General features: G+C 46.0%; 1 long non-coding RNA gene across 1 annotated transcript; it reads right to left on the bottom strand.

Moving 5' to 3' along the window:
* Positions 1-529: 529 nt before the first annotated feature.
* LOC137657055 (uncharacterized) lies at positions 530-19418 on the bottom strand. The gene is made up of 3 exons (XR_011047091.1): positions 19264-19418; positions 1514-1634; positions 530-736 (listed from the first exon to the last, which is right to left on the bottom strand). It is a non-coding gene; the product is annotated as an uncharacterized lncRNA (long non-coding RNA).
* Between the last annotated feature and the right edge of the window lie 3772 nt (positions 19419-23190).

The raw sequence follows: 23190 nt of genomic DNA on the forward strand, positions 1-23190 counted from the left end.
AATACAGTACTAACTTACAACATAATTCCTGAGAGGAATCGTGATACTGTATTGTGCTACTCACAACTGTTATTTAAAACCCCGTGCTTTTAGTGTGCAGAAATGCTAACCAAGAGATTAGATATTTAATTAATATGCAATAAAAACTTATCACAATCTGAAAGGGGCGATATGACGTCTTAACTAGTTCATGCAAAAGAGAAAACAGAATTATGGGTTACTCCTAGCGTGTTACCATTAACCACTAGATTGTCTCATTACTTTACTGGAGGTTTGTTTCTTTCGAAAAGAAAGAAAATAGGAAAGCTTTTTCTACAAATTTTTGGGGTAAACTTCAATAAAAACAAGCTTCTAGTAAAAAAGCCACATGAACATCAGGGGAAATTCATATAAATAAATGACACCTATTGAAAATATTTTTTTTTAAATATCTTCAATTAAAGAACTGTCACAGCAGTCTTAGAACAGTTGTGTAAAATATGTCCTTTGATTAAAAAAAAGCATCAAATATACAATACAGTACCTGATAACCAGTAGGTCTGCCACACGCTTCCTGGGTTCTGTATTCATGATAGTTCCCCGGCTGCTGAAGATGACTAATACAATTGTAACAATAAGGGTGACTCCCAGCAGTACCATGGCACCCACCAAGAAGAGTCGTAAGAGATGACTTCCGTGAGAGCATCGACTAGTATCACTCTCATGGTGGATGAAGAGGGCAAGCACCAATCCAAGCCTGTTATTACAAAAGCAAGTTAAAGTACAATAAATGAAGGGTACAGTGATGTCAACAATGAAAGTTTAACTCTGTAAACAGACTACACAGACTTCTTGGATCTAAAAATAGCTGTACAATTAATCTAAATAGTATAGTAAACTTACTTGGTAATGGACAAACTTGACAAATGCCTTGTTGTATTAGTCATGACATATCACTATCATCATAATAAAATCTTACCATCTAAAATCATAAAGACTTGATCTTACAGAAAATTGGGTATTAACAAAATTATCCTACTTACTTCACTTGGTTTTTGGATAAAAACTTCATAAATGCTACACAGTAAACATAATTTCTAATAATAATGTGAAGATGATTATCAAACCTGAAGTCTGACAAATTCAAGGAACAGTATGAGTGCTACAATTTCATCATTATCACAATTTCTATCTTCATTATTTTCGTATTATCATAAAGTTAATTTAAGGAACTTTCAACAATAGAATAATGCTTTATAAGCCAAGAGGGAAATCAAGATATACTGTAACTATTCTTTACAATAACAAGTACTGTGCTGCATTGTACTGTAGAAAAATAATGAAAGCAATACACAATGGTATGTACTATAGAATGAACATTGTACAGCAGGCTACATTGTGGGATGAATTTAGCCATTTCTACATTTTTCTTACCATGATGTAAAAGCTTGACATTCATTGGACATCTAATGATGAAAAATTTAGCAATCGTATTACTGTACTCTTAAAATAAATAAATCTCTCCAATATTCACCATCCTGCACGAACCAAAACTTCAATGATTCCCGGGATAACGAAATCATCACTGCCAATCCTCCATCGTTGTTGAAACACCACCAGTGCAGGCATCTTCCTTCAGGAATGTATACATGTGTCTGTAGAAAACAATAGCAGTGAGCTCAGGAGATTAATTAGAGTATCTTTGTTTGAATGCAGTGAACATCTCATGATTGATTGATCGATTTAAAGTTTTCATCCTGACATCTAAGGTCATTGATGCTGAGAACATCTCATGAAACAACATAGTATAAATCAATACTGTAAATAATGAATGTATGTTACAGTGCTTACCTAATCTTACTCAGAATATTTTGTTTTAATAAGTATGCAAAGCTGGCAATCAATGCTGTCAGAGTCTTAGAATAAAATAAATTGTTTAACCAATTTTCTGAAAATCATTGAGGGAGATTAGTAATATGCACAACTTTATGAATCCCTCAAAACTGAACTAACATACATCTTACTAAAATTCTCATCAGTACAAGAAGCTAATACTTTCAGAATTAATGTATTACTTAAAACTTAGTGTAATTTAGTATTATTGGATATAAGTTTCTTCAAAAATAAAAATATACAAAGCCACACAATTTCTGTAAAAGATTAACAGCATAAATTCTATATAAACAGACCAGCTCAGCTATCAACATTTTCATTTTAATAGGTGGACTTAAAAAAAAAATATATCAATTCCTCCGGTCTCCTAGCTTATATGTCATTTAACACAGGCCAACAAAAATATGATCACATGACAGCAGAAACAATAAATATTATAAGCAGACAAACCTTATTTGTCTCAACACACTGTGACCCCTGTACCATAACTTGAGACTCTAGACTGATGAGATAAACGGATCAAATACCAAACAATCCTACGCTTTTATCACTTTAATCCATGTTCTGATAAGGACCAGAAAGAACCTTGGCAGTGACTGGTCAATTGGTCATGTCAATAACAAAATTCTCCCTTAGCTATAGTCACAGCTAGCCATGAAAATTGTGATATTGATTGTGACAGTTTCCACAGCCAGATCATGGAAACACATTCAGAATGGTTTAACAGGTTTTTTTTTAAGCCAAATACAGTGTGTAGTTGGAAAAGGATTAATAGGATTATTAAGGATAAAACAGAGAATGCAATCTTAGAAGTACAGGGTGGTTTTAGAAGAGGTAGGGGTTGTACGAATCAGATTTTTACAGTTAGGCAGATATGCGAGAAATATTTAGCAAAAGATGAGGTGTATGTTGCGTTTATGGATCTGGAGAAAGCGTACGATAGAGTTGATAGGGAAGCAATGTGATGAGGTTATATGGAGTTGGTGGAAGGTTGTTGCAAGCAGTGAAAATTTTCCACAAAGGTAGTCGGTTCGCGCGATGGCACACCGTCGGTTCGCGCGATGGCACACCGTCGGTTCGCGCGATGGCACACCGTCGGTTCGCGCGATGGCACACCGTCGGTTCGCGCGATGGCACACCGTCGGTTCGCGCGATGGCACACCGTCGGTTCGCGCGATGGCACACCGTCGGTTCGCGCGATGGCACACCGTCGGTTCGCGCGATGGCACACCGTCGGTTCGCGCGATGGCACACCGTCGGTTCGCGCGATGGCACACCGTCGGTTCGCGCGATGGCACACCGTCGGTTCGCGCGATGGCACACCGTCGGTTCGCGCGATGGCACACCGTCGGTTCGCGCGATGGCACACCGTCGGTTCGCGCGATGGCACACCGTCGGTTCGCGCGATGGCACACCGTCGGTTCGCGCGATGGCACACCGTCGGTTCGCGCGATGGCACACCGTCGGTTCGCGCGATGGCACACCGTCGGTTCGCGCGATGGCACACCGTCGGTTCGCGCGATGGCACACCGTCGGTTCGCGCGATGGCACACCGTCGGTTCGCGCGATGGCACACCGTCGGTTCGCGCGATGGCACACCGTCGGTTCGCGCGATGGCACACCGTCGGTTCGCGCGATGGCACACCGTCGGTTCGCGCGATGGCACACCGTCGGTTCGCGCGATGGCACACCGTCGGTTCGCGCGATGGCACACCGTCGGTTCGCGCGATGGCACACCGTCGGTTCGCGCGATGGCACACCGTCGGTTCGCGCGATGGCACACCGTCGGTTCGCGCGATGGCACACCGTCGGTTCGCGCGATGGCACACCGTCGGTTCGCGCGATGGCACACCGTCGGTTCGCGCGATGGCACACCGTCGGTTCGCGCGATGGCACACCGTCGGTTCGCGCGATGGCACACCGTCGGTTCGCGCGATGGCACACCGTCGGTTCGCGCGATGGCACACCGTCGGTTCGCGCGATGGCACACCGTCGGTTCGCGCGATGGCACACCGTCGGTTCGCGCGATGGCACACCGTCGGTTCGCGCGATGGCACACCGTCGGTTCGCGCGATGGCACACCGTCGGTTCGCGCGATGGCACACCGTCGGTTCGCGCGATGGCACACCGTCGGTTCGCGCGATGGCACACCGTCGGTTCGCGCGATGGCACACCGTCGGTTCGCGCGATGGCACACCGTCGGTTCGCGCGATGGCACACCGTCGGTTCGCGCGATGGCACACCGTCGGTTCGCGCGATGGCACACCGTCGGTTCGCGCGATGGCACACCGTCGGTTCGCGCGATGGCACACCGTCGGTTCGCGCGATGGCACACCGTCGGTTCGCGCGATGGCACACCGTCGGTTCGCGCGATGCCACACCGTCGGTTCGCGCGATGGCACACCGTCGGTTCGCGCGATGGCACACCGTCGGTTCGCGCGATGGCACACCGTCGGTTCGCGCGATGGCACACCGTCGGTTCGCGCGATGGCACACCGTCGGTTCGCGCGATGGCACACCGTCGGTTCGCGCGATGGCACACCGTCGGTTCGCGCGATGGCACACCGTCGGTTCGCGCGATGGCACACCGTCGGTTCGCGCGATGGCACACCGTCGGTTCGCGCGATGGCACACCGTCGGTTCGCGCGATGGCACACCGTCGGTTCGCGCGATGGCACACCGTCGGTTCGCGCGATGGCACACCGTCGGTTCGCGGGGCGAACATTGGAGCGCACGTGCGCCCAGACGCGCATGCGCGTAGGCGCGCGGGCACGTGGGCGTGTGGTCGCGCAGGCACGTGGGCGCGCGGGCAAGCGGGCGAGCGCAGGCGGTCAGGAGACCGATGGCGCGTTGACGCGTCTTGGCGAGCGATGGCCCGTATGCGAGTGAAGGCGCGTTGGCGAGCGATGGCGCGTCGGCGAGCGGTGGTGCATTAACAAAAACGCTAGCGCGCAGGCGAAGAATCGCGCGGGCGCGTAAGAGATCGCTGACGCGTAAGAGACTAGGGATGGTTAGCGCGCATCGCGCTAGTCAGAAGGCGCGCAGGTGCATCAGGAAGGTGAGCGCAGATGCGGGCTGTCAATCAGGTGATCCTGGATGGTCAGGAAAAACCATTGGCGCCCATTGGTGCGTGGCAGGAAAGGGCGCGCAGATGTGCGCTGGCGCACAGAAGGACAGAAGTTAAGGTGAGCGCTGGCGAGCAGGAGGAAGATCTACGGCAAGACTCAGCTACCGGAGATCGTGGTCCACAGCAGGCGAGCGCTAGATCGCTACTGATGGTGTCCAGGGGACCTGTAACGCGTGGAAGATCGATGGCGATCGTTGACGCGCAGGAGATCGCTGACGAGCAGGCGAACGTTGACGCATCTGTTGTCGCTGGCGAGCAGAAGGGCGACGCGTGGAATCCTGTGCGTACAGTAGCTTAGAAGCACGCGTAGGCGACCGCGAGCGTTGCTGCGCTTGGCCGGAACGCGAGGGCGAGGAGAAGAAGAGTCCTTGTCCAAGACCTGAACCGAAGTTCTAGGTCGCGTGGGCGAACGTGGACGCACAGGGCGCATATCAGGAATTGGAAGCACAGGTGCGCTCTGACGGGCAGGAGATCTAGAGCGTTCAGGAGACCGATGGCGCGCAGGGCGCACAACAGGAACAACAGGATGTTCGGAGTCCTCAGAAGAGCGCTGGCGAGCAGTGGGGCGATGATCATCAGGAGAGCGCTAGCGATCAGGGGAACGCTGACGAGCAGGAGAGCGCCTGTGCGCTAACACTGCAGAAGGGCACGCAGGGGAACCCTGACACGCAAGGGAAGCACCCACCGTGGGAGGCAACCCTTTGCCCCGAAGGGACCGTTGCCCGTCGGATGACGAGGTCAGACTGCTGTCCATCCCAGACTGCTGTCCATCTGCACCAGGGGCGGAAGGTCAGGAAGGAGGCTGCATACGGAGAAGATCCAAAACGGCGCCTCTTAGCACCCTTATAAGGAGACGGGAGGCTCTTACGACGTAGCGGACGGTGAGCCTTACGGCAAAGGCGGCCAACAGCAACAACAGCAGAAGAGTCCTCCGAAGAGGAGTCTCTTATGAGTGTACTCCCTCGCGAACGAAAGAGAAACACTTCGTAAAAGAGACGGGTCAGCCAGTGACCTAAAAAGAGCAATCCTCCGAAGAGGGGCTCCTGCAGTTGCCCAGCCCCTTGAGCGTAACTGCAGGTGCGACCGCTCAGCACCAAGAGCATAGTCGCACGAAATAAAGGCAAGAGGAGAACCCCCCAAAGGAGAAAAAACTCGAAGCCTGAACAGAAAAAATTCCCTCGGAAGGAAAGTTACCCACCCAAGGAGGCGAGCCTCCTGAGTGTTCTAAAATGAACTGGAGAGCTGTCAATCGTCACGGGAGTACTTCCAGGAGAAGGAGACACGGCCCTGACGAAGATCTATAGGGGAGGCAGCAACAGCCGAATCCCCACGCCTCAACAAGACAGCTCACTCCGTTGTCACATTACAGAAACGAACTAGATCGGTAACTGTGAAAAATAAAACAAAAATCATTAGTTAACATTCATTCCCCTGGGAAGACTCCGAAGAGGAATCCAGAGGGAAAAGAACACAAGAATTACACAACAGGCACGTGCCCTCACAACCACTTACACTTACGGAAGGAGAGCTGTAACCAACACAGAATTAACAATTATAATTATGTAACTATGTAATTATGTAATTTAAAAATGAATGAACACTAAATAAAGAACGAAAACCCCGAAAGGAATCGTTCTACAAAAGCTGAAAAATCAACAAATACAATTAGATTCATAAACTAATTGAGACAAAACGTACGGCGTAGCAACCCCACCCACACGGGAAGGAAGCTACTCAGACGTAGTAAAACGTAGTAAAGGGTGAACGACCTCAAAAGAGAGAGAGAGAGAAAGACCGTAGTCAAACTCGATCGCGACCCATAAAATTACACCATGGTGGCATAACTGCCGAGGGCTACACGGAGATATCGTACACTACACACACAAGCACGAACTCTGAAAAGGAAACTTACTGATTTCTATACTCAAATATATACATAAACACGAAAAAATTTTTACACATATATTGAGTAAAAGAAAAGTAAGTGATTAAGTAAAGACAACACAAATAATGGCTGCCAAGCGAGGACAAAGACAGGCACGTCTGTCTATTGTCCGAGCCAAAAGTGAAGTGAGACATTTCACCGGTGTGTGAGGGAGGGAGGGGTAGCAAGCTACCCCTCCCCCTACCCCTGCCCTCGTTAAAATCTAATGGCTCGTCATTTCAGCTACGCCGAAAGTAATACCCAATGTAAATAGCGTGGTTTGTATTTCGGTTACGGCACAAAGAGATTTTTTAAAGAAACTATCGATTGAAAGTTGCTTGGTACGGCTTTTGAGGATTTTTCTAAAATGAGTTAAACAAACATCATCGAACTGCGCAACTACACGGCAAACCTGAAGTTTCTGTGGGTGATACTTGTCGATGAAATCAACCACGTGTTGATGATATGCCAACATCTGTCTTATTTCCGCCGTACCTAAGATTTGGCCTACCTCCTCGGTCTCCTCCAACTCACTCAACTGCGCTTGGAACTCATCATGCTGCATGGCTTGCAACTCCTCGAGTTCCTCGGTGGTGAGCTCTTCACGATGCTCATCGACGAGTTCGGTGATGTCATCTTCATCCACCTCCAGACCCATGGACTTGCCAAGGGATACAATCTCTTCGACGTCTTCGTCGGCGGCAACCACAGGTTCATTCTCGGGGCCAAAACCTTCGAAATCTCTGGGAGCAACAGCATCAGGCCAAAGCTTCTTCCAAGCGGAATTCAGGGTCCGACGAGTTACTCCCTCCCAAGCCTGATCTATGATCTTTAAGCAGTGCACGATATTAAAGTGGCTTCTCCAAAATTCACGCAAAGTTAAGTTGGTGCTTTGCGTGACATTAAAGCACTGCTTAAATAAGTGCTTGGTGTACAGCTTCTTAAAATTAGAGATGACTTGCTGGTCCATGGGCTGGAGGATAGGGGTGGTATTCGGTGGAAGATACAACACTTTGATGAATTTGTATTAGTCGATATCATCATCTTCGAGTCCGGGGGGGGCGAGCGGGTACATTGTCCAAACAAAGCAAGCACTTCAAAAGCTAATTCCTCTCCTGAAGATACTTCTTGACAGCAGGGCAGAAAATAACAAATTTTTAAGTAATTTGTATTTTTCCTAACATACTAACCTAGAACTACCTTCTTAGGAGTTACTGGCTAACTCTACCTAACCGACCAGCTTTTTGTATAGTTTATCTCCCTCTTCTCGTTTTCTACGGGGTCAACCTCTGGCAGTGTGGTACATGCCCGAGGCGACCCCGGGGTCAGGCATCGTGCTAGCTCAGGTCGACTCTCCAGTAAGTTTCGTTGGAATAGGTATTACTCGATCCTGCAGGTTCTCGGGGAAGGATAGGAGGGCCATAACCCGAAGGTAGTTCTAGGTAAGTATGTTAGGAAAAATACAAATTACTTAAAAATTTGTGATTTGTTCCAACACGGTTACTTACCTAGAACTACCTTCTTAGGAGACTTACACTTTAGGAGGTGGGAGTGTCCAGCAGGAATCAGGATTCGACGGGGAGGCACGCGAGAGAGGGGACCTCTAAGGAGGGCTTGATTCTAGGACCACTTGAAAACTGCACGAAAAGTAGGGGAAAACTATCCAAAAAAACTCACTTAGTGTCTAAATGTCTTACCTTTTTCAAAACCAATTTCTTGAAGGTTATACCTTTCCGTGATTAAGGTCTTCTCCTCATCTTCCTGGCCCGTTCGATCCGGGGAAGGAAGGAAAAAGTGGAGGGGGGGGGTAAGGTTAAGGAAGGAACTAGTGTCTCTTGGCATTAACACCCCCGGTTACCCTGTGGCTATGACCTTAGATCTCTTGAAGGGCCGACACAACCGGGCCAATAGAAAATTTGTCCAAGGATTTTCTCGTACAATCTTTTAGATAATGTTCCGTGAAGGTGGACTGCCTAGACCAGGTCCCAGCCTTCAGGATCTTACCCACAGCCATGTTCTTCTCGAAAGCCAGAGAGGTGCTCAGAGCCCTGATATCATGAGGTCTCGGTTTTCCAGGTAGAGGGATCCCAGAAGCCTCGTAGGTTCTCTTTATCACTTGTCTCAGCCAAAAAGAGATGGAATTTTTCGAGACTGGTTTCTTCACTCGTCCTGTTGAGATGAATAAATTTTTTATCTGAGGGCGGCAATCTGCAGTCCTCTCCAGGTATTTTCTTATAGTTCGTACGGGACATAAGAGGAGATCCTTAGGGTTGCCGGATCAAGGGATGGCTGGCACCGAAAAACCCTCGAACCGAGGATCCCAACACGCTGGGTTCTGCGTTTTCGCCACAAAACTAGGGACGAACCTAAAGACAACTTCCCTCCACCCTTTGGAGTGTGAGACCTCGTAAGAGAGGCCGTGTAACTCGCTAACTCTTTTCGCCGAGGCCAGGGCTAAAAGAAAAGCTGTTTTAAGGGTGAGTTCTCTGTCTAAAATGTTCCTGAGAGGTTTGAAGGGCGGTTCTGTCAGAACTTTGAGGACTCTTGCCAAGTCCCACTACGGAACCCGTACCTCCTGAGGGGGGACATGATTGCTCAAAACTGCGGATGAGCATCGAGATGTGCCTCGAGGCTCCAAAGTCAATGCCTCTAAGGAGGAAGACTTGACCTAGGGCTGCTCGAACTCCCTTGATGGCTGGGATGGACGAACCCACGTCGTCTCTCAGGTACACCAGAAAGTCTGCAATGTCCTGGATCGACGCCCCTAGGGGCCTGATGTTTTTGGATGCACACCACTTCAGGAAGACTGCCCACTTCGCCTGGTAGACAACTGCCGAGGAACGCCGTAGATAACCAGACATCCTTGTCGCGGTTCTCGATGAGTATCCTTCTTTCTTCAGGAGCTTCTCGATAACCTCCACGCGTGAAGGCGGAGGGATCGAGGGTTTTCGTGCCACCTGTGAAAGTGAGGTAGTCGCAGGAGGTCTGGCCTGTCCGGAAGCGGCCAAGGAGGACGAAGAGCTAATTCCTTTAGGTCTGCAAACCAGTCTCTCTCCGGCCACCAGGGCGCTACTAAAGTCATCGACAGGTTGGACGACCTTCTCACTCTGTTCAGCACTTGCCTGATCAAACTGAAGGGAGGGAAGGCGTACACATCGAGACCGTCCCAGGGATGTTGGAAGGCGTCCTCGAACGCTGCTGACGGATCTGGGATTGGAGAACAGAACATGGGGAGTTGGGCATTCAGACATGTGGGGAGCCCCACAGTAGGATGACTGCTCGAGCTACCTCCGGGTGTAGGGTCCACTCCGAACCTATCACCTGACCCGCCCTGCTGAGGCCGTCGGCCATCACGTTCCTCTTTCCTGGAATGAACCTTGCCGTCAGTTCCAACCCTTCTTCTGTGGCCCACTCCAACAGTTCCGTGGCTAGGGCGCAGAGGACCTTTGACTTCATACCTCCCTGCTTCTTTACATACGCCACTACTGTGGCGTTGTCCCACATTAACGCCACAGTATTCCCTCGCAGTAAGTGTACGAACTGTCGACACGCCCTTAGAACTGCTATCATCTCCAGGATGTTTATATGGAGAGACGCCTCCTCGCTGGACCACAGCCCTTTTGCTGATTTTCCCATCAGGTGCGCTCCCCAGCCCTCCTTCGATGCGTCCGTGAACAACAGCATCTCCGGGTGGTCGGAGGCGAAGGGCATTCCCTTCTCCGTGTTTGACCTGATGCTCCACCAAAGAAGGGTCTCTCTCGTCTTCGGGAGGACTGGCACTACTTTGTGGGGTTCCTTGCCTTGGACCCACGACTCCTTTAGATTCCACTGTACCGGGCGGAGTCTGAGTCTCCCTTGCGGTACTAATTTTTCCAGGGAAACCAGGTGACCCAGTAACTTCTGCCAGTCCTTGGCCCTCCTGGGTTGTCCCGTCAGGAAGGGTTGAAGGATACGTTCCAGGTTGGCCAACCTTTCTTCTGAGGGGAAGGCCCTTACTAACTGGGTGTCCAGGACCATCCCCAAGTAAGTCATCCTGGTGCTGGGGACTAGCTGGGACTACCCTAGGTTGACCGTGATCCCTAACACCTTGCAGAGGTCGAGCAACATATCACCTTGCTCCTTCAGTTGTTCCCTTGAGGCAGAAAGCAACAACCAGTCGTCCAGGTACCTGAGTAGACGAATTCCTTTCTCGTGTGCCCACGCCGAGATCGGGGCGAACACTCTGGTGAACACTTGCGGGGCCGTCGAGAGGCCGAAGCACAGGGTCTTGAACTGCAGGACCCTGGACTCCCACTTGATCCTGAGGAACTTCCTGCTGGAGGGGTGTACAGGGATTTGAAAGTAGGCATCCTTGAGGTCGAGAGACATGAGGAAATCCCCCTCCCTCAAGGCTGCGATCACTGTCTTGGGGGTATCCATCTTGAATTCCGTCTTTGAGACGAACTTGTTGAGGGCTGAGAGATCTATGACTGGCCTCCACCCTCCTGTCAATTTTTCCACCAGGAAGAGCCTGCTGAAGAAACCCGGGCCGGGGTTCTCCACTGTCTCCAAAGCTCCCTTGTTGATCATGGTCGCTACTTCCTCTTGTAGCGCCAACCTCTTCAAGGGGTCCTTTGGAACCAGCCAATCGGCCCTCTGGGCTGGGATGAGAGGGGGAGGCTCTTCCAGGAACGGGAGTCTGTAGCCCTCCTTCAGGAACGTCACCGTCCAGGGATCCGAACCGAGATCCCGCCATACTTGCCAAAAAAGTCTGAGGCATCCCCCTACTAGGGGCTCCTACGGGAGTAGGGGGCCTCTCCTCCTACCTTCTCCTGGAGGAGCGGCCAGATCTACCTCTCCTAGCGTTACCATAGGAGGGTCTGTAGGCTGACTGAGGGCCTGCCGTGGTCCTACGGGTGGGCTTTTGCGAGGCTTGAAGCCAAGGGGCTGAAGGAAGTTCTCTTCTGGGAAGCAAGGGTGTGGTCTGTGAGGAGTGAGGGACGTCCGTTGGAGCTCTCCTAAACGTGGTCTTCCTCATAGGCGGGGGCCTAGGATCCGTCTCTCTCACTTTCCTCACCTTCTCCACAGTATCCTCTACCAACTTGATGGGGAAAATGTCATTCCCCCACAGGGAGGAATTTCTCAGTCTCCTTGCTTCCCTGTCAGGCAACTTCCGCATTAGTTTGCTCAAAACAGTATCTCTTTTTCTCAGGACCCAGTTCGAAGCTACCGTCAGAGACTGGGACGATAAGAATTTGAAAGCCTTGCCCCCAGAACTAACAAGGTCCCGCAGCATGGCCTGATTTTCTGGAAGGGAGAGGTCGTGTGATGCCTGAAACCCCACCAAAGCGCACGACCACCAATCCAACCAGGAGGACACGTAGACCAGGTCCTCCATCATAGATGCTCCCGTTGGGGAAAAGCACACGGGGGCCGTGGATGCCCTGTCTTCCGAGGTTCCCTGGTTCAGCGCGGACACCGCTGCTTCTACCGCACGGGGACCGCCGCGATGCCCTTCGGGAACGTAAAAACGTTTCTGGGATTTTAGGCCTGGCAGAAGTTTGGAGGAACTCTGACTTCTGGGGGCCTCTGCTAGTCCTTCCAAGTATTCATCGATCTGTTCCATCCCCAGCTTTACGTCTTGAGCGAGAGGGAGAGACAGAGATGGCTTTTGTTGTACCGGACTGTCGATCATCCTGGAGAGTCCGGAAAGTACTGCCTTTGCAGCTGAGGGCTTGGGCTCATCCAACCGGTGGTGTCTTCGGATGAGGGCCAGTACCTTACGGTAGGAGGAGATGTCGTCCGTCGAGCACTCCCCTCCTTCCACCAGGTCTTCCGTACCAGTTCATCCGTACGGGTGTAAGCCGTGACGGTGGGAAAAACAACACCCGACGGGACTGCCAGTGGTACGGGCTGCCCCGTGGGGAAGAAGGCATCCGTCATGGGAGTACCAACGTCCTCCGAGCCTGCCAGTGGTATGGTCTGCCCCGTGGATACAAAGGCATCCGTCATGGGAGTACCTTGTTCCACGGGGGGCTCCGTGGATGGGGGATACATGTGGACCGACGGGCGCCCTTGGTGCTTAAGGAAGGCCTCCAAGGTGCCCGTGGTCGACGCTAAGCCTTCCTTCATACTCCTTATATCCTTCCTAAGGGAAGAAGGGGCGGAGGCTACCGTCGGGCGGCTAGGTCGAAAGAGGAGCTAGGAGGGTGACACAACAAAGGCGAGGCTCTAGGGAGCCACCCGGAAGCGGCCGCGGCTGTGAACAACCTAAACAGCTCGATCCGGGGCACTGTGACATTCACCCAGTCCTTTGACTTACTCCTCTTCGCTTTTTTCTTAGAGGACTTCGACCGTTTCCTACCGTGCCTCGAGCGGGAACGAGACTTTTTCTTCCTTCGGGATTTCTCCCTCTTCCTTTTGATCAGGTTCATGTCTTCGTCCTCTGATGACGAAGAAGACGAAGAGTCCGACGACGACGACGACGACGAGGATGAGGACGGAGCTCTCCGACCGGCCGACACGTCCAAGACCGTGGGGGAAAAATCACGTCGTTTCTCAGGTGCGGGCGGTTGCAGAAACACGGGGGGTAGCGTAACCGAGGGAGCCGGAGGGGTCCCCGCGAGTCCTTTACAGAGCCACTGATCTACCTGCTCTCTAACGGGAGACCTGAAGGGAGTCCTAGGTTTCACCCACGTGGCGGGGTCCGAAGACGTCGAACTACCTTTCTCCGTGTCTCCCCCGGCGGTCGAAGCACTCGAAACACGCCACGAGGCAGGGGAAGTATCGGCACTCTGCCTACCCCACATAGGATCTTCCGAGGCGACGGGACCTGCGGGCACCAGGCCCTCGCCTCCTACCCACACTTCTGCACTCCACTCAGGCCCCACACATGCCTGCCCCACACTGGACACATCCCCCACAGGAAAATCAGACTCTTGGGGAAGGGCAATGGGCCTCTTCCCCGCAACGGACTTAACTCGTCCCCTACGCTGGGTAGGGGGGGAAGAGCGGGCGCTACGGTCTACCGAATCGTCTGGCGAAGCTGCAGGCGAGGAAAAGCTTGAATCCTTAGGCAACTTCTTAGTTGCCTTCTTCTTCTTCGTCCCGAAGCGCACCCACTGGATCTCAGTCCAATCAGCACATTCCGGGCACGTAGAGGTAGGGGAACACACTTTCCCCCTACACGTGGAACACAGGGAGAGGGGATCAACCTCAGGCTTGTAGAGGAAAGCCCCGCAAGACTTCCCAGCCACAGGCCCAGGGCAACGACGAGGATGCTCCATAACACAACGCTAACACACCAAGAAACACAAGGATGAACGGGAAAGTGAAATGAAAACACGCGGGCAACACGCGGTAAACACAAAGGATTGGGGGACACGAGGGTCGCACAGGTAAGAGAGAGCGCGGCGAGGTGTATATCACGTCGCAACCAGAAACTTACTGGAGAGTCGACCTGAGATATCACGATGCCTGACCCCGGGGTCGCCTCAGGCATGTACCACACTGCCAGAGGTTGACCCCGTAGAAAACGAGAAGAGGGAGATAAACTATACAAAAAGCTGGTCGGTTAGGTAGAGTTAGCCAGTAACTCCTAAGAAGGTAGTTCTAGGTAAGTAACCGTGTTGGAACAAACTACGTTTACCCATTCCACAAAGATATGCCTAGTAACCCAAGCCTTAGAATTAGAACGCCATGGAACATGTAGCAGGTCTTTATTAATTCTATGTGCTTTAAATGCCCTAGGATTTTCGGAATGGTAAACTAATAAAGGCTTAATTTTGCACTCCCCGCTGGAGTTGGCACAAAGCGCAAGAGTCAACCGATCCTTCACTGGCTTATGTCCAGGCATTTTCTTCTCTTCGGCGGTAATATACGTTCGACTAGGCATCTTTTTCCAAAAAAAAAGACCGGTTTCATCACAGTTGAACACCTGCTGCTCTACGTAGCCTTCCTCCGCCACTATGTTTTCGAACTTTTTAACAGTCTTTAGCAGCCTTGGTGTCCGAACTCGAAGCTTCTCCATGCCGAACAACTGAATGAATCCCGGTCCGTTTCCTAAATTTCTCGAACCAACCTCGAGACGCCTTGAATTCCTCCATCTTAGGATCGGCTGAACTCTCCCCCGCGTCACCCTCAGAGCCCGCCACCTTCAAGTCACTGTAGATAGCGCTGGCCTTCTCACAAATGATCGTTTCAGTGATCGTATCGCCAACAATCTCCTTGTCCTTGATCCATATTAACAAAAGGCGTTCCATCTCTTCAAGGGTAGGGCCACAACGTTTGGAAATAATCGTGATCCCCTTCAAAGGTTTCACTGCTTTAATGGCTGCCCTCTGTTTTATGATCGTCAAGATCGGAGACATATTCCGGCCATATTGTTTAGCCAGATCGCTAACACGTACACCTTGCTCATGCTTTTCTATTATTTCTTGCTTTAGTTCTAATGAAAGCATTGACTTCTTCCTTTCTTCACCACTACTACTACTTCCTGAACCGAAACTAAGCTTTTTAGGACCCATGATTACGAAACACAGAAAACAACACGTGAAAAAGGAAGATAAAAAACACTGTTAATATCTGAGCGAATAGAGAACAACCACACGATGCGCACGAGATGAGAGAATTGATCAAGGTGACGCTCGATTGGCGTCACTCCGATGTGCTGCCGTCTAGCAGCGTCAACAACAAACCACGGTTGACGCTTTCGAGAAAATTCCACGCGTACGCGTATTGTTTACTTCGTATGTTGGAGCAACACTTCGGGTGTCGATACAGAAACTTGGTTGAATTTTACTTCGGATGTTGGAAAATTCGTATGTAGAGGTTCCACTGTACTGTACAGTAATAAGATTAGTAACATTACTCTTTAAGAAATGTCAGGCCGATCAATTCTTTGATTAGATTTATGAATTAGGACCTGAAGAGGACTGGAAAGCCATTCAGTGCCCATGAACATCAAGGGGGAAAACCTTGCAATTGGACTAAGAAGGAAAAGAGGTTGGAGAGCATAGCGGAAGGCTAAAATGATAGTGCAGCTAGGGGCCAGAAGGATGTTGCAAAGAACTACTGATGGCACTAACCCACCCATCCACTATTTTTTGACAATTAAATTTCTTGGGCAACAACTGGCTAATATCCTTGTTGACAAAAAAAATCCAGCTATTTTTCCTGGTACTTCTGGCAACTTTGGCTATAGTTTGTTTGCCAACTGGTTGACACATCCCTTATAAGATATGGGAGACTGCTGCATAAACAGGATCGCAGTAGCTTGTTGACTGTCCTTTATATCTATAATACTAACAAAATAAAATTTCAATTTCAACCTGTTTTATGAGCATTGTAATACTTTTTCTTTGCCTCTATTTCCCACAATTCTGTCTTCTTTTTCAGGAATGTCGAGCCAATCCTGACACATCCTTCATTTTGTGACCTATTTTTGTGCCAAAGCTTTTCAGGCAAAATGGGGCCAGATAAACAGACCATAAATTAAACCAAACTAAGCAAAGTGTGGCTTAATTCTATTCGACAGGGCGAGACTATCCAGCTCAACAAGTTACACTCAGCTCTTATAGAGGTGGCCCCGAAAAAATTCTAAAAGGAATAAAATAAATTATATAGAACAGTCCATCCATCTACCAAGGCCCTTTGCCCAATTTTGAGGGTATCCGTCAATAAAAAAAGAACTAGATTAGTGATGAAAAACTACTCTACACAGAAATTAAATATACAACAGAAAAACTAAGTAACAAAAAGTAAATTAGAGATAAAAAAAACTGCTGTAAATAGAAATCAAAATTTCATTTATTAAATCTGTGCTTCTTAAATACATTAAAAATCTAAGGTGGGCAAAGAATAACACTCATAAAGGAAACTTCCAGTTGTGCACCTAAGCTGTGATTTGCATATGATCAACAACGCTCATACCGAAAGCCAACTGTGGCGAACATAAGTGATACAAAAGACCGTGTGAATAACAATCAATAAATACTATTAAATTGTTCATGCTCTCTACTACACACATGAGCAATCATGCATAGACATGAAAGTATTGTGCAAAAAAGCCACTGCTCCAACTAATTTTATCCTCTTACGCACCAATATTGTAGAGTAGGATAGGCTGCCAAACTAAATTGGCTTACCAATATACAGGTAGTTTGTAGAATGGCAGATACATCCACCAACTGGTCTTTCGTTGTGCTAGCTGGGGGGATTGCATGGGGGGCATTAAATGCCATGGTGTAACTTTAGGGAGGAAAACCCTACAGTTGCACTACGATGTTAAGGTGAAAGAGTTTGGACAGCAAGGGTAAAGGTAGAGTATGCAGGAACAAAGGTAATGTAAAAAAACGGTAATAGTTTACAACACCACGCTCTCCATTTACTTCAAAATAATGCAATCCTGCTGTTTTCATCTTCTTGCACAGTAATTAGGTGGTTATTTAAAATCTGGGAAAGCTATAATTAGCAAGATATGTTGAGGAAGGGGGAAGGGGTTATAAAAAGAAAATAGCTTGGTTTCCTCACCAAACAACTTGGAACTGACATGTCAACAAAGTCAACGAAACAGAATTCGTGATGCCAGCGTACATAAACAGAAGTTCGTGATGCCAGCGTACATTTGATAAACTGATATTCAAAATATACTTAATAAAAAATTGAGTGATTACTCAAAAGTGTCACTATTTGTAAATTGCAGATTTTATAGACACCTTTGAGTAATTAATCCATATCTAACTAAGCATATTTTGAATATACAGTACAGTATATCAAATGTACGCTGGCATCACGGACTTCTGTTTATGTACGCTGGCATCACGAATTCTGTTAGGTTGACTATGTTGACATGTCAGTTCCGAGTCGTTTAGTGAGGAAACCGAGTTATTTTCTTTTTATAACTCCTCCCCCCTTCCTCAACACATCTTGCTAACTATTGCTTTCCCAGAACTTAAATAACCACCTAATTACTGTGCAAGAAGATGAAAACTGCAGGATTGCATTATTTTGGAGTAAATGGAGAGCGTGGTGTTGTAAACTATTACCAAAAAACTATGTTAAGCGAGACTGCAAACTCCCATAAGTAATGCCTACCGTATACAGCACAACCCTAGATAATGCCTACCAGTAAGAGGTAAGCACTAGCCTATGGGGTATGGACTATCGTAGGAGTTTTTTTTATTTTCCAGATAAACTAAGGGCCATATTCATTTCCAAGTAACAAAAACCTAAAATAAAATTTGCTTACTTGGAAACTGTCCTCAAAATTAATACCCAAGGTTTTATCAACCAAGATAGGGTTGATAGCCTACATGATACATTGATTTCTACCAAAACTAGAATTCACTATAAAAAAGAAAATGGATGGGTGCTGCCTACTTCAGCCTCTTATGCTAGTAATATTATAGAACAACACGGGAAAAGCTTTGCTAATAAAAAAAATGTGGTTATATATATAAAACTCTCATTTTCTTCCAAAATTACTTTTATTTCCGTCGCAAATAGATAGTTAAAAATATATCCTATTATATCCTAAGGTAATGATGGCCACCAAGTGAGCACCAGGTCCCAGGTTCCCATCAGTGTCCGTCAGGAAGAGGGGGGCGGGGAGATAGTGGAAGAACAGTTTATTTGCGGTGGAAATAAAGGTCTTTGAAAGCACGTTATTTACTGTACGAAAAGTTGCCTTTTCTCTTGGAAATGTAGTTCTGTTGTTCTATAATTTTACCTAGCTGAAAATGCTCTCTGTTCAGTATATAGCTATTGTTGCTTATCCAAATAAAAAATATCCCCAAAAATAACAACCCGCGTGATTGGCGTGCGCAGCTTATTCATGTACCGCTTGCCAGAACAGAGGAGTCAGGAGGTTTAGTCTACTTACACGCGAAGCGAGCCACGGCGAAGGAAAATTCATTTGAGCAATTGACATAAACTATAAGTAATTATGACACTAAAGTGACCGATGGGTTTGACGTGCACAACATACCCATGTAACGTTGACCACCAGGGTAAAGCAGTAGTGAAATTGTGGTAATTTTGTACACTACAATGAAACCGAAATGGGGTTTATATTAGCACGCGAAGAAAGCTACAGCAGAACAAACACCAACTGAGAGATAGTTAATAAAGAGATTTTGATTTCAAACCACTTACATGAACAATATAATTTTCCAACTGGTTATCTTCGGTTTATTATGCATTTCTGATCGTTATTACAGCTACATTGCTGTTAGCTAAAGTAGACTAAATGTCATCTGATTTCGGTCGTTATCACTTTCCGGCTTTAAAACACGATATTGGTCTCTGCTGTCATTATGGATGTGAAAATAACTAAAAATACTTCCAATTTGAATCAAAATACCTTAAAATTTCCTGGATAATCTGCAATAGTTGGTGAAAATGGGCCTTTCCGCTCCCGCTGTGTACAACCGATGACACAAGAAAGCAATACTGAAGTTTGAAGAAGAAGAAACCAATGAAAGTTTCGTAGATTTGCGAAGTGTTGAGCTATTGATATCATTTAAATAGTACGGCATTAGTAGCCATATTTGTAAGAGACGTTAAGGAGTTAACATCCTCTCTGTTTTGGGGAATTATCACTTCATTTTTCTATGATTTCACTGTTTAATCTCTTTAAATGAAGTTCAATTTTACATCCTACGTTTTAAGCGTTAGGTGAACTAGATAATAACCCCAGTTACTGCCTCTTATTTTTTTCCGAAGTTTCGTTATCAAAACCATCTTGATCAAAACTGAAACAATGATGTTCAAAGTGAGGGTCGTTGAGGATTAATAATAAAGGATAACATACGGATAAGTAAACGTAACTTATTTAAATACCTATTTAAACATACACAACTATGGTGGTAGGTAGTTTGAAGCATTTGCCTATTCGCTATATCACAGTACTTTAAAAAGAGATTAATTCCCTCAACAAATGAGTACTGTACATGGACAAGTAAATAAAGTATGTGATGATTATGCATTTGCTGATATTTTTCAAAGTATAGAAACGACTCATGATCCAGCTGATCTTAAACTACTACTACTGCTACTACTACTACTACTACTACTACTACTACTACTACTACTAAATTAAATAAAAACATGGATGCAGAGGAAAAAGCTTAAATTAAATTATGATAAAACAGAATGTGTTTTCTTTTGGCACAGAGGTGGCTTTGAAGAATTACCAGTTATTTCAAAGTATAGAAATTGGTGACGCTGATGTTAGGATTGTGCCTGTTGTGGAAAATTTGGGTGTATTGATGGATTGTAATTTGTCAATGAGGGATCAAATACTGAATACGGTGAAAGTGTGTAACTATCACCTGAGAAACATAGCATTTATTAGAAAATATTCAACAGAGGGCAGAACAAAAATTTTAGTGATGAGTCACGTAATATCAAGGTTTGATTATTGCAATTCTCTGTACTATAAATTGCCCAATTCACAACTAAGAAAGCTTCAAAATGTGCAAAACCGGGCGGCTAGACTGATAAAAGGCATTAAATTTCGGGATAGAATAACTCCAGCACTGATCGATCTACATTGGTTACCTGTTAAGGCTAGAATTGAATTTAAGATTTGTTTGTTGACTTACAAGTGATAAGCCTAAATATCTCCGCGATTGCTTGGTCCCCTACCCTCAAGCTACTAGCGCTTCTGTTAGACATGCTGATGACCCGTATAGACTATTTTAAATTAGTATGAATCATGCAATAGGAGGACGAACTTTTTGTTACGCTGCACCGAGACTCTTCAACGACCTTCCACTTGATGTCAAGAATAGAAAAAATGTGGCAGCTTTCGAGAAAAAACTGAAGACTTCTCTCTTTGGAAAGTGTTATAATAGTGATCAGAAAACTATTAAGCCTGAATACAAATACTCGCGAATACTGAAAAGATAAAGAGCAAAATATAAACTGAAAAGAAATTATTTTCACACATCAAGGCCCGCCTGAACAGACTCTTAGTGTCTGATGGAGGGCGAGAAATAAACCCCTAAAAGTAACTACTACTACTACTACTACTACTACTACTACTACTACTACTACTACTACTACTACTACTACTACTACTACTACTACTATTATTATTATTATTATTATTATTATTATTATTATTATTATTATTATTATTGTGCATTTTAAAAATGGCCACAGTTACAGTGCACTATATAATCTGAATCAACAATGTGGATCCTATCTAGTAAGTTTGGTAGGTCTACACTTAGTCCGCTAATGTTGAAATTTAGAAACATTGTCTAAACAGGAAAAAAAAAAGTGAAAATATCTGTTGGTACATTCAGTCGTTGCAACATATCTAGACATCCTATCCGAGGTCGAATTTCTACCATATGAAAGTTTGCTGAGTACTATAAGAATAAATAATGTGTGAACATCTAATATCATCAAGTGCATCCACAGGGATTAAGGGCGGAAATATTAAGATAAGAAATCTCTTTCGAAACAACCTTGTTAGAAAAAACTTAGTAAAGTGCATAAGGACAGAAACACATTTTATATGTATAGACAGCAGCTAATATTGAAATCTAAGGTGGTTGAGGAGACGAAGGTATCCGTAATCAGTGCTAATATTCAACAGAATTTACCTTTGGAAAAAAAAAATTAGATTGCTTATGATTTGAGAATCAAAATAGCTTTCTTATAATAGCATGATAATTAGTTCAAATTATATCATATTATCGTTCTTATATAATGTACTCTATATAGCCTATGTTAGGTAATATGATCAATTATAAATTTCTGTGTTCGTTTTTCTTTCTTCCTTTCATTGTGTTGTTTTCATGACACTTGTTTTCATCCACAATTTTTCATGTTTCTTCTGTTTTATCAATTCAATAAACTGGATCTGCAAAAACATTTATGATGAACAACAACAAACAAAACTGTCCCCCAAAATAAATATGCTCAACAGAAAAACTAACTTCAGCGTGCACCTGTGATCTGGGCTCAGCTTTTAGTTAACAGTTAATGAGATTTCCGAAAGGAAAGCAAATCTAATTAACTCCACGGAGGGTACCACGACCTATAAAGTCCGGGTCCTCTGACTCATATTGAATATTATCATACGTTTCGTAATCATGTTGGACCACTGAACATTCGCCCATAATTGTCTAAAGTCATCGGATATTTTCCAAAACTTTCCGTTCACAATGGTATTAATGTTCCGCTTAGCCTCTCAGGTTTAGTCTGTGCTACCGCCCGTACTTATGGGCCTACAGTAATTGTGCTTTAACAATAATTCATGATCGTTGATATTACTCTGCAACATAATACAGTATACGTATACATTCGAATGTGATAATCGCCAATATAATTCTCAAGTGGTACTCGTCTTATCAGTTTCTCTCTCTCTCTCTCTCTCTCTCTCTCTCTCTCTCTCTCTCTCTCTCTCTCTCTCTCTCTCTCTCTCTCTCTCTCTCTCTCTCTCTCTCTCTGTATATATATATATATATATATATATATATATATATATATATATGTGTGTGTGTGTGTGTGTGTGTGTGTGCGCGCGCGCACGCGCACATACTTTTATTTACAGTATACACCTTGCATATATTCATATGAAAGTGGAGGAGTGGAGAGCCCGATAGATTACAGCATAGTTAGAGGAGCTTACAAAAACAATGAGTTGAACTGTAAAGTGCTTTTGGGGAAATCATGTGTTAAACAACATAGACTAGCAAAATGGTGGAATTTGAAATGAGGTGAAATCCCCAAGAAGAAAAAAAGGAGATCTAGAATTGAGGTCTGGGATCTTAGAGGAGAAAGGGCGGGCTATTTCTCTATACCAGCTGTTAGGGAAACAGAAACCTTTGAAGTTAGTGTTGGATTACATCAAGGGTCAGCATTAAGGCCATATTTATTTTAGCTGGTCATGGACACGTTAAGTGAAGATATAAGAAATGAAGAGTTGTGGGAGTTGCATTATGCAGATCATTTGGTGATTACCGCTGAAATTGAAAAAGTCTTGTCGAGCAGGGCTGTAGAGTAGCAAAAGACTTTGGAGAGGGATGGCTTTACGGTAAATGTGGAAAAGACTGAAGTTAAGGTGAGCAGCAAGGAAGGTATGGACAAAATATCCATATTTGAATGTAAAGAGTCGGTTATAAAACAGGTGGAACAATTTAGATACTTTAGATCTACTATAAGTCAGAAAGGAGGGTGTGAGGCTGAAGTTCAGAATAGGATAAAAGTTGCCTGAGGGATATGAAAGGATGTAGTAGGAGTGGTATGTGATAAGAAAAGGTCAAGCAAGCTA

The sequence above is a fragment of the Palaemon carinicauda genome, chromosome 18, assembly GCF_036898095.1.
Source record: "Palaemon carinicauda isolate YSFRI2023 chromosome 18, ASM3689809v2, whole genome shotgun sequence".
NCBI classification, from domain to species: Eukaryota; Metazoa; Arthropoda; class Malacostraca; order Decapoda; family Palaemonidae; genus Palaemon; species Palaemon carinicauda.